Source organism: Staurois parvus, unplaced genomic scaffold (genome assembly GCF_062004578.1).
Source record: "Staurois parvus isolate SC_StPar_1 unplaced genomic scaffold, SC_StPar_1.0 ptg000068l, whole genome shotgun sequence".
Lineage (NCBI taxonomy): Eukaryota > Metazoa > Chordata > Amphibia > Anura > Ranidae > Staurois > Staurois parvus.
Window position 1 is genome coordinate 6,470,660 of NW_028317864.1, and position 15,529 is coordinate 6,486,188.

Below are 15,529 nucleotides of genomic sequence, written 5' to 3' on the forward strand. Positions count from 1 at the left end.
AAGTAAAGTGCCTGTGACCGGCACCTGGTGTACTCAGCCTTGTTACTCCTATGCTAGACGCTCCTCGGAGCGGTGTGCTTTCCACAGGGCGGAAGTTGCGTCATCAAACCTCGACGCATTTCGATCAAAGATTGTCTTCAGGAAGTGCATGATATGTCATTTTGGTGATGGTATTTATGCCCTGAGTGCTCAATGTTGCGGTTTGCATATATCAAATTAATGTCTGGTTGAACGGTATAAATACCATCACCAAAATGGCAGATCGTGCACTTCCTGAAGAAGATCTTTGATCGATACGCGTCGAGATTTGATGACGCAACTTCCACTGATGTCACTTCTGTCCTGTGGAACGCAAAAGAGCATATGTGTGATCAGGCACTAATGTCAGACAAGAAGGCCTAGCTTGTAATCTCTGCTCTAATTCATCCCAAAGATGTTCTCTTCACTGTAACTAAGGGGCCAAGCCCAACTCCTAAAAAACGACCCCACACCATAATCCCCGCTCCACCAAACATTACACTTGGCACAATGCAGTCAGGCAAGTACCAATCACCTGGCAACCGCCAAACTCAGACACGTCCAATCGGAAGCCATTGTTTGAAAGGAACATTTAGTGAACAGGAATGTGCTAAGACATTTTATTACTATAAGGCACTGTGTACCTGCAATTACTGGGCACCATTTTGTTGTAGTCCATGCCAGAAACCATTGTTTGGGAGAAACATTTAATAGACAAAGATATATTAAAGAAATGCCACATTATATCCCTATAAGGCACTAAATATCTTTATGTTCCTTTATGTAATCTGATTAACAACAGCCGGAAGCCATTTTATCAGCAAGTCATATCTAATAGATGTAAACATATCCTAAGTATATAAGGTATGTCACTATGGCGTATTAATTGTCCATACAATTCATACGGTGATAAAAACTGGCACAAAATATTGCTGCCTTCTCTACGTTTATTACATCCCAAAATAAAGCAGAGATTTAAGAATAAGAAAAAATATTTACGAGACCTAAAGCAGTGTTTCTCAACCTTTATCCAGTCGGGGCACACTAGAAAAGTATTTTCAGTCACGAGGCACCCCTGTCCAATGTTTGGTTCACGTTACTGTGTGTCGTGGAATGCATGCAAAATCACGCTCATTCCTGACGTGCAGACAAATGCTCTGGTCTTTAGGGGTACCCCCAAACATTCGCAAATGCAGGGTGCTTTTGGTGTGGTGCAATTTTAAAATGAAGGTAAGGGAAGACTTTCTGTTAGAAATCAAATTTATGATTCGGCACTTATATTGATGGCAAGCTTGCAAAATATTTGGTTTTTATGATTAGTCATAATTAATATTATTATGTGTGAATGGTCTTTTGACAAATGGTAGTATTACAATTCTTCAATTATAACTGAGACTGAAAAATATGAATAAGTTAAGCTGAGACAGTAAAATAAGACAGGAGTTAAGCTGAACTAGCTAAACTAGCTGAAGGCTGAGTATACTATATTTAGGTATAGCTGGTTAAAAGTATCTGGTAGTAATGTGTCAAGGGTATTAGGAGGACTCATTCTAGATTTACTATTACATTATGTATTTTAATAGTATCTGTGTGTATTTAGTATATGTTTCTAATATTGATACATATATAGATTAGTGATTATACATTGATATGTTGAAAAGATATGTTCTTAAGCTATATTATTCTTTAAATATATAGCTGACGTTACATCATTAGCTTATAATATTATGTACATCAGCATACATATGTTCCTGTCCATCAAAAACATTATGTGAGTGTCGTCCCCTCCCTTCTATGCCATACAAGGTATTAAGAATCGCTCGTTATGACACACTCATTCTGCATAAAAAGGTCCATTGGGGACAGAAGACGGGAGCACACACACACGCTAATACTGACACTCTGACATACATACACGCACACACACGTATGAGAAATCCAACAGGTGCATGCAGCAAGTCAAAGTTTGTCACTTCCATCTATTTCCAGCTTCTTCAACAAAGTCTCGAAGGACAAGAACATGAAGGACAGAACAGCACATGGCCGGACTTCTATGACAGATAATGGTGACTTATCTTTAAACTTTTGCTTGTTATTTCTACAGTAGTTTTATCTACATGGAACTGTTCATGATACGCTTTACATTGTTATTTTACACCATTGTGTGATAGAATAAAATCACACTTCATTTTTATAATTTCAATGGCTCTTTCATTCATAATCGCCTCAAGACACTAAAAGAAGTATTGTATGTGTCTAAAATCCAACACTTTCCCTGCATTTCTGCGGGTAAGGCAGCCAATTGAAATGAATGGGCTGCCCTACACACAGCCACACAGATGTGAACCAAGAGCCCGTTCACCTGTGAGGTTGGAGGGCGGTAAAACCCACGCAATTGAGCTGCTTTTACCATCCCCCAACTGCTCCCCCTTTAGCTGCAGAAACAGCAGCTGGGGGTATACACATGCTGTTGTCGCAGCTGGAAGTACACCTCCATGTGAATGGCGTTGAACTACAAACACCCCGCAACTTTGTGCGCATTGCACACAGTTGTGGTGTGGTGAGTGATGCTGGGGTTAAACCAGGTGGTGAGGAGGCAACATATTGCCTCTTTACCACCCGTCAAATGACTCTGAAAAGCGATCTGAGCATGGATTGCTTTTCAGAGGAGCAACCGTCCTTGCTGCTATTACGAACAAGTCCTAAAAAAGCAGTTCTGATAGGACAGGAATAGGGGGTCAAGATTAAAAGTAAAATACATATACACACATACAAAAACAAACACATGTACACTTGTATGTACACACACAGACACATATACACACAGATGTACACACGCACACACACACATGTATACAGCATTATGAAAAGTTACAGTACATTAGCTTCCATCACACAGCCGGGTACTGCACTCTAGGGGGAAGCAGAGAACACAGAAGACACTCCCTTTCCCTTCCCTTTGCTCAGCGGTCTGATGGCTCCCAGTGCCGACGTACAGTGTGGCTGGGGATCGGGAGCACGGGCTCAAGTGACAACCATTCTCCTTATGGCAGGGAAACATGGAGCAAAATACCGATGGGAAAAACTTCCCATGGAATTCTATACCACAGGGGAGAAAATGGAAAGAATAAACCTGAGAGGAGAGGCTCCTTCCGTGGATATAACCATGAGAGGGTTGCCCAACCAGGCTTTAGGTGGAATTCTGGGACTATTTATAGACAGAATCCCCATTAGCCATCTGATAGAGGCAGAAATGGAGGATATGGAGGCACTCCTTTCCATTATGGCCACAATGGGGGAGCACCATCACATCAGAGTGGTAATTATTCACACTCTGGAGTAGCTCCATTCCATCAAGGTTATAATAAAGGAACATCATCACAGTAGAATGGGAATTACCAGCAGAATTCCCAGACCATATTTTTTAGGAGCAGGCCAAACCAGAAAAAGAAATTACATACAGAAGTGGCTCAAGGAGGTGGAAAGAGGGTCAATAGACCCCAAAAGAAGATGAACTAATGATGGTATATTTAATCTGAGTAAGACTGAAGAGGTAACATTACTAAATAAAGGTTTAAAATATGCTCCTAAAAACTAAACTCAGCAAATTTCATACATATATTGATATTCCTAAATTTACCAGAAATGTTTGCTTAAAGAAATATTTCTTGAAAAAACCTATTGTTAGGAATTCACAGGGATCTAATGATACCAGGAATTCAAATTTGAGAAATGCTTCTTTATTTAATCCCCCAGCTGGTAATAATCCTCACATTACCATTTTTAAAACTATGATTCTTAATGATTTAGAGGCTTTGAAAGTCAGAAACGCTAGATAGTCACATATTTCTTTTTCAATATGTTTTATTAAGAAATTTTTGTTTTAAGAATACAACAAGCTCAAAATATGCCCACACAGGGGCAGAGCGGAATAAGAACACAAACAGAGACATCCTGCTGACTTGTATTAGTCTAATAACGAAATGTCCAATGACATCAAGGAGGGACGGCAAAAGCCAAACCAAATAGCAGCAGTAATCCAACATAATATCAGAAAAAGAAGAGGAAAGAAAAAAGGTTAGAAGAAAGGAAAAAGAAAATAAAACAAAAAGGGGAATTAGAAAGAAAACATGGAAGAAGAGAAACTAAAAGGATCAAGGATCCAGGGCTAGCACAGGCAGTGACTATAAGAGGCCATAACTAGTAGGAGGCAAGGATGGCAAGGAATAACGTATCCAAGGTTCCCAAACCTTAAGGAATCTCGGATGAGAATCATGAAGAATGCTAGACATCTGTTCATTGAACAACATAGCATTCATCTGGATCCTCACCCCCTGGAAGACAACCAAAGGGGTTCTCCAAACTTGAGCTATAGCACGTTTGGCCGAAATAAATAGGTAGGATGCCAATTTCTGCTGAGACCTAGACAGACCCAAAATTGGGCAATGCAGGAGGGCCACCCTTGCATCCCTACGGACCGTAATATGAAATAGTGTTTGTAGCAAACCAAAAACCCTAGACCAGATGCCTATAAATCGCGGGCACGACCACCAAATGTGCAAGACGTCCCCGTGTAGACCACAGTTCCGGAAACACCTATCTCCGCCAGTCAGATTAAAGTGAGCAGTCCGAGCCGTGACATAGTACCACCGCAGTAGAACTTTGTAGGCTGCCTCAAGAGTGACTGTATCGAATTAACAATTCACCACCATCCCCCAGGCCCTACGCCAATTCTCCACCGCAATCAAGACACCCAGATCTCACTCCCATTGAGAGTCATAAGACAGAGGTGGTGAGGAAGATCTACTGTTAAGAGAGGCATAAATTACAGAAATGAGACCAGGGGACCCTGGGGAATGCTGACGGGCGTGTTCAAAGGGCGTTTTTCGGTAAGGGTATGTAGAGGTACAACGGAGGGAGAGGACCCAGTGGCTGGCACAATTGCAAATACCGAAAATATTCCCGTGGCGAGACCCCCCTTGATTCTCGAAGAGACTTCCATGATGGAAACGTTCAAGCGCTCAAAAAATCATGTACAATAACAAAGCCATGGGAGGTCCACCAAGAGAAAGAAGGGGCATGTGCTAGGCCTGGCGGAAATAAAGGATTATGCATAATCGGCAAACGAGGTAGAGACAGTCACATATTTCAACAGAAATTTCGAACCTTCTGGATAAAAAAGACCTGGTCATTAGACCGGCTGATAAGGGGGGAGGGGCAATAATTTTGGACAAAAAAGACTATATGGAGGAGGCTCATAGAATTCTCGATGATAGAGAAACCTATCAAGTTTTATCAAAGATCTCACTTTAGTGTATAAAAAAGATCTAAAAAAGCTTATCAAATGTGGCTACAATGATGGAATTATCACCAAAAGAGAGAGGGATTTTTTATGTGCAACAGCCCCTAGACCAGGGCTTGAAATTTCCACTTGCTTGCTCGCATTTGGCAAGTGAAAATAACATGGGGGCGAGTGTGTCCCAGGCGCCACATTGGAAGGTGGGGGGCGGGTGCTACCAGCAGCACCAACCTGCCCTGAGCACTGTGTTGAGGGGGGGCGCACTGCTGGTGCCGCTCCTCAGTGGCCGGAGTGATAGCAGTTTCACTCCTGTCACAGGGAGCAGCTGCTGACACTTGCTGGAGGGAGGACTAGGCTTTCTCTTCCCTCCCTCCTGCCTGCAGGGGGCAATAGACAGCTGGCACTAAGGAGTGAAGGCAGTGTGTCCTTCCTCTTTCCCCTTTTCATGTGACTCATCACATGACCAAAGGAGGGAAAGAAGGAGAAGCTGCATTCACAAAAAGATCTATGAGTACAAGGGGGAAGGGTGAGGTTACACTTATGGGGACACCTGATGTAAAGGGGGGCTCTGATGGGAATACCTTATATAAAGGGGGCTCTGATGGGAACACCTTATATAAAAGGTGGACTCTGATTGGGACACCTGATGTAAAGGGGGATACCTGATGTAAAGGAGGACTCTGATGGGGACACTTATTTTCATTTTATGTTTACATTGTTTTATGTTAACCACTTGCTCTCTAGACTCTATTAAGCTATTGCTGTTATGTTTAAATTGACATAATAAAGCTATGTTATAATTGCAGTTTTTTTTATATTTTGGACTCTTTATTCTAAAGAAAAATCTAATTTCATAAGCTTTAAGGGGGAAGGGCTGGGGGCAGGGTTGGGGACAGGCCCGGGGTGGGGTTGGAGGTGGACCTGGGCAAGGTTTGGTGGGGCAGCTGGTGGAGAGTAAGTTTTTTGTCTGGCTAGTAGGTCTAGACTTGAAATTTTAAGCCCTGCCCTAGACTACCTATTTTGTATTGTCTCCTCAAGATTCACAAGGATCCAGTCCATCCCCCTGGACATCCTATCATCAGTGAGATTGGCTCTTTGTTTTCCAGAGCTGGTGAATATATTGATGTCTTTCTGCAACCTCTGGTAATTGAGACTCCAGCTTTCTTAAAAGGACACTAAACAGGTCCTGAGAGAAGTCAAAGATATTGCCACTACCCCCTCCACTTTTTTGATAACAGCAGATGTCTCTTTATATAGTAACATTGGACATAAGGATGGGATGGAAGCTGTAGAATATTATTTAGCTGAAGCAGAGAGCATTAATAATATGTAAAAATCCTTCATTTTAAAATTACTTGATTTCACTATGTCCCATAATTATTTTTGGTTTAATAAAACATTTTTTTTTCAAATTGGGGGGTAGCTATGGGGGCTAAATTTGCTCCCAGTCTGACCAATCTTTTTATGGCCAGATGGGTGGAAGATTTAATTTACTCTAGGGATTGGCCTGAATTAACATTTTACCATAGATATATTGATGATGTTGTGTTTTTGTGGCAAGGGGAGGTGGCATGAAGAATCTTTGAATAATTTTGTTGGCACCTTTAATAATAATAATTATAATTTGAATATCAATTTAACCCATTCATATAGTCAAAGAGAAATTAACTTTCTTGATCTAACATTAATGAATGATGGTACTAGGATTGTTACTAAATCATACTTCAAAACCAAAGATAGGAATGGTTTCATTCCAACCGATAGCTGCCATCACCCTCTCTGGTTGAGAAACATACCTAGAAGCCAATTCTTTAGAATCAGACATAATTGTAAGAATATGAGTGATTTTTATTCACAAGCTGACACCCTAAGGAGAAGATTTCTCAAAACAGGATGTCAAGCAGCCATTTTAGATGACATTGTTGAACAGGTGGCTGAGTTAAAAAGGGAGACCTTACTCGGTACCCAGAAAGTTAGTACACGCTCTAAGATCCCTTTATTACTAATTTTTCTGTTCAACATTCACAGATTAAGAACATTATTACTAAGCATTGGAGTGTTCTCAAAAATGATTCTGTCTTGAGAAATTTTTTTACCAGAGAAACCTAAAGTAATTTTTCAGAGAGCTCCTACTGTTAGAGATAAAGTTGCACCTAATGTAGTTGATCCCCCTAAGGAAATCTCTCTCTTTTCTGACCTCAAAAGTTTTTCCCCTGCAACCGTTGTATGATTTGTCAATTAGGGGGTAGTAGGTGCAGTAAAGTTGTCTCGTTAACATCTAGTATTACTTAGTTATACAATTGATTCCTTAATTTCCTAAAGTAGCAAGTATGTTGTGTACGTGCTGGAATGTTCTTGCAGTAAACAATATATTGGGAGAACAAAAAGACGTATGAGAGATAGGATTAGGGAACATTTGTACAACATAAAAAAGAGATTTAAGGAACATTCTTTATCTATACACTTTAGAGACTGCCATCGGACAAACCCAAAAGGTATTAGATTTACAGGTATTGATATTATACATCCTCATTGGCGGGGATGTAATAAACGTAGAGAAGTGTCCAAAGTTGAAACCAAATGGATTTATGAGATGTGTACATTGGTGCCTTGGGGCCTGAATGTAGATATTGAATTGTTTATAGATAATAGCTGAAGTGATATAGCTTTTTTTCTCCTTTTTTTCTAGTTTGTTTTGTATGAACTTACTTTGCTGTAAATGTATTAATTACAATATTTCACACTGATCTATATAGCCTGCTTTTTAATTTGTATTGCAGGCTTGTTTGCCTTGAAATCTTTAGGGCAATGATATTTTGTGCTGGTTTTTATCACCATATGAATGGTATGGACAATTAATACACCATAGTGACATATATTATATACCTAGGATGTGTTCACATCTATTAGATATGACTCGCTTATAAAATGATAGAAAAAAACTTCCTGCGTTAAAATGGGGCCCTATCACTATAGCTGCTGACACTAACCTCTTACCAATGTGAGTCAATAAATTATATATAAACAGTGCAGCGCTAAAAATAATATAAATGCATAAACATTAAATACATAAATAAATAATATAAATAAGTGCAAGCAACCCCCCAATGTGCAAAGGGGTAAAACTCCTAAAAAGTGCAACACGTGTTTTCCCTGCGGGAATAATGAAAGTGCCAAAGTGGTATGCCAAAACTCAATAAATCGAAAGTCACTCAAATGTGATATATGCAAACGCACAATATAAAATGTCCATATACGGTGATCCAAACACAATATTCATGCAGGTGATGCTAAGTGTTCACACTGTGCAAATCCTTAGGTGGCTAAAGTGGCCCCTCACCTCCTTAAATCGACCCTACAGGGTCAGCTCGCTTAGGATGTAAACCCCTCTGATAGGTAAAAGGGATGCTCTCCAGAGTCCTCCAATCCTTGCTTGTACCACTCTGTCAGCCACCTCCTCTCCGGATCATATACAAATAAAGAGCCTCCATAGTGTAAAACCGCAATTTATTTGAATAAACCAATATAAAATGTGCCCACTCACATGTATATTCTCCTTTCACATGGCTTTATACCTCATGCTATAAATGCATTGCATGGGTATTAACCTCCCTAACGGTATTCCCGAGTGTAGCTCGGGGTAAAATGTCTGTACCAAAAGCGGTAACCCCGAGCTACACTAGGGCTTACCATGTGGTGCTGCATAGGGAGTCCCTGCAGCACTTACCTTATCCTGCGCTCCCGCGATGTGTCCCCTGCAGCATCCCCGGCCATCTTCTCCGGCTGATGCCGGCATCCGGCTCCTGTGTTCCGGTCCCTGTGATGTCGGGACGTACGGGCGCTGCCGGCGGCGGGAAATTTGAAAATTTAAAAAAAATTTAATTTTTTTCAAAACGATTTTACATAGTAAAACATTGCTGTTTCAACCCATTTCACATACATTTTGTCCCTAGTGCTTTGTCCTGTCCCCTGTCTGCATTTTGAATGTTCTTTCTGCCTGGAAACTTAGAAAAGTCCATGGCGTCCAAAAAGTGTCCCTTTAGGTCAAAAGCGGTTTTAGATCAGCTAGAGAACAGCGATAGTAAATCAGAACCACTTGCAGAATTGAGTGATAATGATTCGTGGGGGAAATTCCTCATCAGACACTGAAAACAATTTTGCAACTTTGCTCAGTGATGTGCGAACTTGGCGCTATATTTCAAATTTCAGTGTTTTTGGTTTGATTATATTATTGAAGTAAATGTAATATTATTATATTATTATTTTTTATGATTATTTATTAAATTATAATTTATGATTTTGTGTTTCAAATTTTATCATACCCGGGATGTTTAATAGACTCTTGTTCGGACAGATTTCAATGAGTTATTCCTAAATATTACAGCCTACAATAAAAAAAACTACATATTTCCATGCAAAATAATGGTACCGCTTTCAGCACCAAAAATCTGAAATAATCATACCGCTAGGGAGGTTAATACAGGGATTTCAAATATGGCCCCCACGCCGGAAGTGACGTCACAGCGCACCCGGAAATCCTGACGTGTTGCGTCACGCTGGACACGTGACTTCCTCAGGGTAAACGTCTATGGAGGCAGGGACCCAATAAATAGATCCCTGGCACCAATCACAGACAAGAGGCGGATCTGAGCGGCCATTTTCTCGGAGTCCGCTCCCTCATCCCGGATAATATCAAATACCGCGGTGACAATATTACAACAAACGGGTAAAGCAACAGGCCTCACTCAAGGACCTAACCACTACTAAGTAACCTGAATATCTCCCCATTAGCAGTATTAATAACTCTGGTCCCCAAGTATAAATAAATAACAAGTAGGGGCACCCACATATAATCCCTTAAATTTGGGCATAACTAAATAAATAAATACATAAAACACCCATACCCCATATTATCCAAATAACCACCCACAGTACCCAATACCCTCCATAAAAATAATTAATTGCTAAAATAAAATACCCAGTCATACTAAATGAAACCCATAGGCAAATTAAATTAAAGGGAGATACATAATATTAATTAATAAGAAGAATAATCTCAATGTGAATAAATACCCATATAACCACCAATAACATGAGTTTACAATCATATATACCATATAAAACAAACGCATAAATACTCAAACAGATCACTAAAGTTAAAAACTATTCTGATAAATATATTACATGACATTAGATAAATACAATATATAAATAATTAATTACATGTAAAGTATACAATTTTTAAAAAGCCAGATATTACCATGTAAAACTAAACTAAAAATGACTAATAAAACAATTCGAATCAAAGTCTACATTGTGGTGGTTTATGTAATAATTTATTCTAAATATGTAGGGCAGTGTCCTTTCCCTTAAACAAAATATTGCAGTGCCTCCAGCCGTTAAAATACGGCAAATATTTAATGAACCAATAACTTTGACACTTTAATAATTTGATCACCACTTAATAATATACCTTGAGTCCTTTTAGCCAGTATGATTTCGTACCATATACACAAAAATTGCCTTTTTAATAAATAAATAAATAAATTTATTTATGTACAAAATTTATATATATATTAACACAAACACAAAATACTGGTGATTAATCTAAACTTGTACATATAATCAAAAATACAACAGGCTAATTCTATATACCAAACAACAGATATAGATAATAGTAAAGATTAAAAATTAAATTTTGTTATAAGTGATAACCTTGTAGTGCTTCAGGAAGTATTTCTATCATTCCGTGGCCATAGGAATGTCAGAAAATCTTCTCTGATAAAATGGCACTATAACCAACTACAAATTAATTAATTATGCAATATCTATAATTTCAATCTTAAATCAAATATAATTATTATTACTATTTTTAGTAATAATTATATATATATATCTTAATATATCTAAACACCCAATACAAATGCTATCAGTCTATGAAAAATAGGAAATATAAGATACAATATAAACTCTTAGCAGTCTCACCACTCCCCAGAACCTTGAGTTTGAGGCTTCCCCCAGTGGGATGTAGTTGGGGCCTTCAAATGGTCCTCAAGACAAAATGGCAGCTGGACTCCTTCAGCAAAATGGCCGCAGGGAGCATGTGAGAGATAGTGCAGTGGGTTGCAGTTTTTAGGAAAAGTGTAGGAGTGTAGAGGTTCAGAAGTTTAGACGTTTAGTAGAAGTTTTTCAGAAGTTTTAAAAGATTGAGAAGTAGTATTAGAAGATCTTTACGTTTTTCAGATGGGATAGATTTCAGCTTCGTCAGATTTCTTCAGCTTTTCAGATCTCCTTCCTTTTGTTGGTTGGTTTTTCTTTAGCTTTTCTTTTTTTTCAGCATCATCTTAGATGTGAGGTGCATGGCTTTATATACCATCCAAACCTTTGTTTTAAAAGACCCTCCCAACAGGCTTGTTGATTGGCCGGTCGAGAAGTGTGTGTACATAAGATATCTCTCACCTGTCCACTGGGGGGCAGCTAGGGATCACAAAACAATTTGAGTATTCATGATGACTCATGCTTTGATTGGAAGATAACTTTAGGTATTAAATATGTATATGTCTTATCCAAATGTAGTTACTTTCTCTACTAATTCTTGGATAAGAACCATAGAAAGATATATGTTCATTCAGTTCCTTGATATTTAAACTGTTTGAAACATTTGATTTCTGATGGAAATATACAACTGATACCAATTCACAAAATATCTTACTCCTCACCATTTCATACTTAATTTAGTGGTATGCAATCCCCAACTCTGCTGAATATATTTTTCCCTTGATAACAGCGTTGATAATATGCTTTTTGATAATGTCTCTGTGGGTAGATATATCAAGTTCTTAGCTTTATATGTCCTAAGTTTAACCTTTTTGTTTTAGAAAAGAAGTTCCCATGAGTAGGAAAGACCCTCTGTTTACCCGTCGATTGTGTGCGGGTTAGGGTAAACAACCAGTTATACTTTTAACCTTAGTGGATAATAGTATATAGTGACAGTCCAAGAAGTTTGTTTGTTCATCACACTCTGCAAGGTTTCCTGTGAGCTCTCAGACAATCAGTTTGGTTCCTCTATTGTCATGTCCAGACCTTGTATATGTTCACCTGCCATGGAAGTCTAAATAATGGTGTTTGACCACCTGTAGAAATTCAAATAGCATATTGTGTCTGGAACAAGTCTCTTCCACTCATTGTGTGTGTGATAACCTCTTGCAATATCCCTTGAAATCCACTCTGGAATGTTAACCCCTAACAGACGGCTGGGCTTCTTACTTTTGGAATGAAATCATATTTTTAATAAATAGTCCCCCAAAAGTCACTACAACATTAAGGCCCCTCGGAATCTGTGTTTTCATATGAAAAATCCATTTAGACTCTGATTTACTAAGAGACCTAACTTTATGGCCCCCTCTCCAGTGCCCCTTATACTTCTCTATTCCCCAAAACTTAAGCATCAAAGGTTCTTTATTGTGATGGGTCAGGAAATGTCTTGGCACACTATGTTTAGATGATCCTTTTTTATTTTTTGTATATGCTCACGTATTCGCTTCCATAGAGGTCTCTTAGTCCTCCCCACATATTGGAGACCACATGAGCATTCCAAGCAGTATACCACCCCTTCTGTTCTGCATGAGATAAAGTCTCAAATACTATACTCACTCCCTGTGACTTTAGACTGAAACAACGACATTTTTTTCTTATTATTCCCTTTCGTTTCTCTATGCGCATAACAACTTCTGCATGGCAAAAAAACAACTTGGTCTAAAAACGTCACCGTTTTATTAATGGGTGGATCTATCACATTTCTAACCACTTTAGTCCTGATTGAGGGTGCCTTCCTATATATGCATTTAGGGCGATCAGATAAAATGGTACCCAAAACCAAATCTGCTCTTAGAATAGGCCAATGTTTTTTGAAAATTTTTTCCACCATTTTAAAAAGTACGTTGAAATCTAAAATTACAGCCAACTGGTCATGTTCTTTAATTTCCCTAATTTTGTCTTTTAAGAAGGTAGACCTATCTACATCACCTACATCCTTCCTGCTTTTATCTATAAAGTCATGTGTATATCCTGTGACAGTGTGACGATCTGTCACCCAGGATTCTCAACTAGGCAGGTTGAGGGGCTCCAGGGTAAGTGTTTGATACGGAGGAAAGTGGTTTTTCACTTTCCTCCTTTGTTTGAAATCTCCAGGCTCCAGATCCCAAAACAGACCTTACAAAGAGATCTGGGAGGGATGAAATCTCCAATCCTGGGACCAGGTTTTGGGATAGGCCAGGAGACTGATTGCACAGGTGTGTGCAGGCCTTTAGAGAGAGTCAGGACCAGGGTTCTGGGCTCCACCCCGGCAGCTAGGAGTCAGCAGGGCTCCACCCCGGCAGCTAGGAGTCAGGAGGGCTCCACTTGGAAGACAGGAGGTCACTGCCTGGAAGTCAGGTGGGCTTCACCTAGGGGAGGTGGAAGCCAGACTAGCTGTGTGCTAGGGGCTATAATTTGGGAAGAGTCTGCAAGAGACAGACATTGAACTGTGTGTAAGCCAGGAGGCTGAATCTTTGTTTTGTTGGTGGATACCCCTGCGTGGGAAGCATTATGTTTGAACTTTCATTTAAATAAAAGTGGGCTAAAAAGGCCCTGAAAAAGAAAGCGAGTAGCTGTTTGCGTTTGAAAGCTCTACCACGTTGAAGCGAGTTCCCACAATCCCTTATTAAGGAATCTCTCCCCGATGAGATTATTTTGTTCCAAATACTCATCTGTTAAAGTGCAATTCCTCCGAAGCCGGACAAATTGTCCCTTCTTAATGTTCATCAACCACGGGGGATAATGGCAACTTCCCACGGGGATATACCCATCCGGTCTACCCCTTTAAAATAGGTTTTTGTGATGAGTTTATTATCAACAATTCTAATATTCAAATCAAGAAAATTGATAGATTCACTACAAATTTCCCATGAAAACGTAATATTCTTCTCATTATTATTCAAAAAACAAAGGAATTCTTGTAGGGATTCCATACTTCCCTTCCAAACAATAAACACAGCATCAATAAAACGCTTATATAACAACAATTCTTCTCTATATTGTGAGTAAACCATTTCCTCTTCCCAGTGCGCCATGAATGGATTCGCCACACTAGGGGTGAATCTCACTCCCATGGCGACACCTTTAATTTGCTAGAAGAATTGGTTGGCATGCCAAAAATAATTGTGTGATAAACTGAAATCAAGGCATTCAAATACTTCTTTTGTTTCCAGGGTCACTCACTAAACTCCCTGGACCAGAGTTATTAATACTGCTAATGGAGAGATATTCAGGTGACTCAGTAGTGGTTAGGTCCGTGAGTGAGGCCCGTTGCTTTACCCGTTTGTTGTAATATTGTCACCGCTGTATTTGATATTATCCGGGATGAGGGAGCGGACTCCGAGAAAATGGCCGCTCAGATCCGCCTCTTGTCTGTGATTGGTGCCAGGGATCTATTTATTGGGTCCCTGCCTCCGTAGGCATTTACCCTGAGGAAGTCACGTGTCCAGCGTGACAGGTGCGCGATGACGTCACTTCTGGCGTGGGGGCCATATTTGAAATCCCTGTATTAATACCCATGCAATACATTTATAGCATGAGGTATAAAGCCATGTGAAAGGAGAATATACATGTGAGTGGGCACATTTTATATTGGTTTATTCAAATAAATTGCGGTTTTACACTATGGAGGCTCTTTATTTGTATATGATCCGAAGAGGAGGTGGCTGACAGAGTGGTACAAGCAAGGATTGGAGGACTCTGGAGAGCATCCTGTTACCTATCAGATGGGTTTACATCCTAAGCGAGCTGACCCTGTAGGGTCGATTTAAGGAGGTGAGGGGCCACTTTAGCCACCTAAGGATTTGCACAGTGTGAACACTTAGCATCACCTGTATGAATATTGTGTTTGGATCATCGTATATGGACATTTTATATTGTGCGTTTGCATATATCACATTTGAGTGACTTTCGATTTATTGAGTTTTGGCATACCACTTTGGCACTTTCATTATTCCCGCAGGGAAAACACGTGTTGCACTTTTTAGGAGTTTTACCCCTTTGCACATTGGGGGGTTGCTTGCACTTATTTATATTATTTATTTATTTATGTATTTAATGTTTATGCATTTATATTATTTTTAGCACTGCACTGTTTATATATATTATCGCTTATAAAATGGCTTCCGGCTGTTATTA

The 15,529-nt window shown here is 39.4% G+C and overlaps 1 protein-coding gene across 2 annotated transcripts in view; it reads left to right on the forward strand.

Annotated features, from left to right (window-relative positions):
- Window positions 1-15,529, forward strand: part of PTGES (prostaglandin E synthase) — a 256,421-nt gene that overhangs the window by 85,860 nt on the left and 155,032 nt on the right. For both annotated transcript variants that reach the window (XM_089669075.1, XM_089669074.1), the window contains one exon: window positions 2,008-2,084. The gene's annotated coding sequence lies outside the window, so the exon portion shown is untranslated. The remainder of the gene's footprint in view (window positions 1-2,007; window positions 2,085-15,529) is intronic.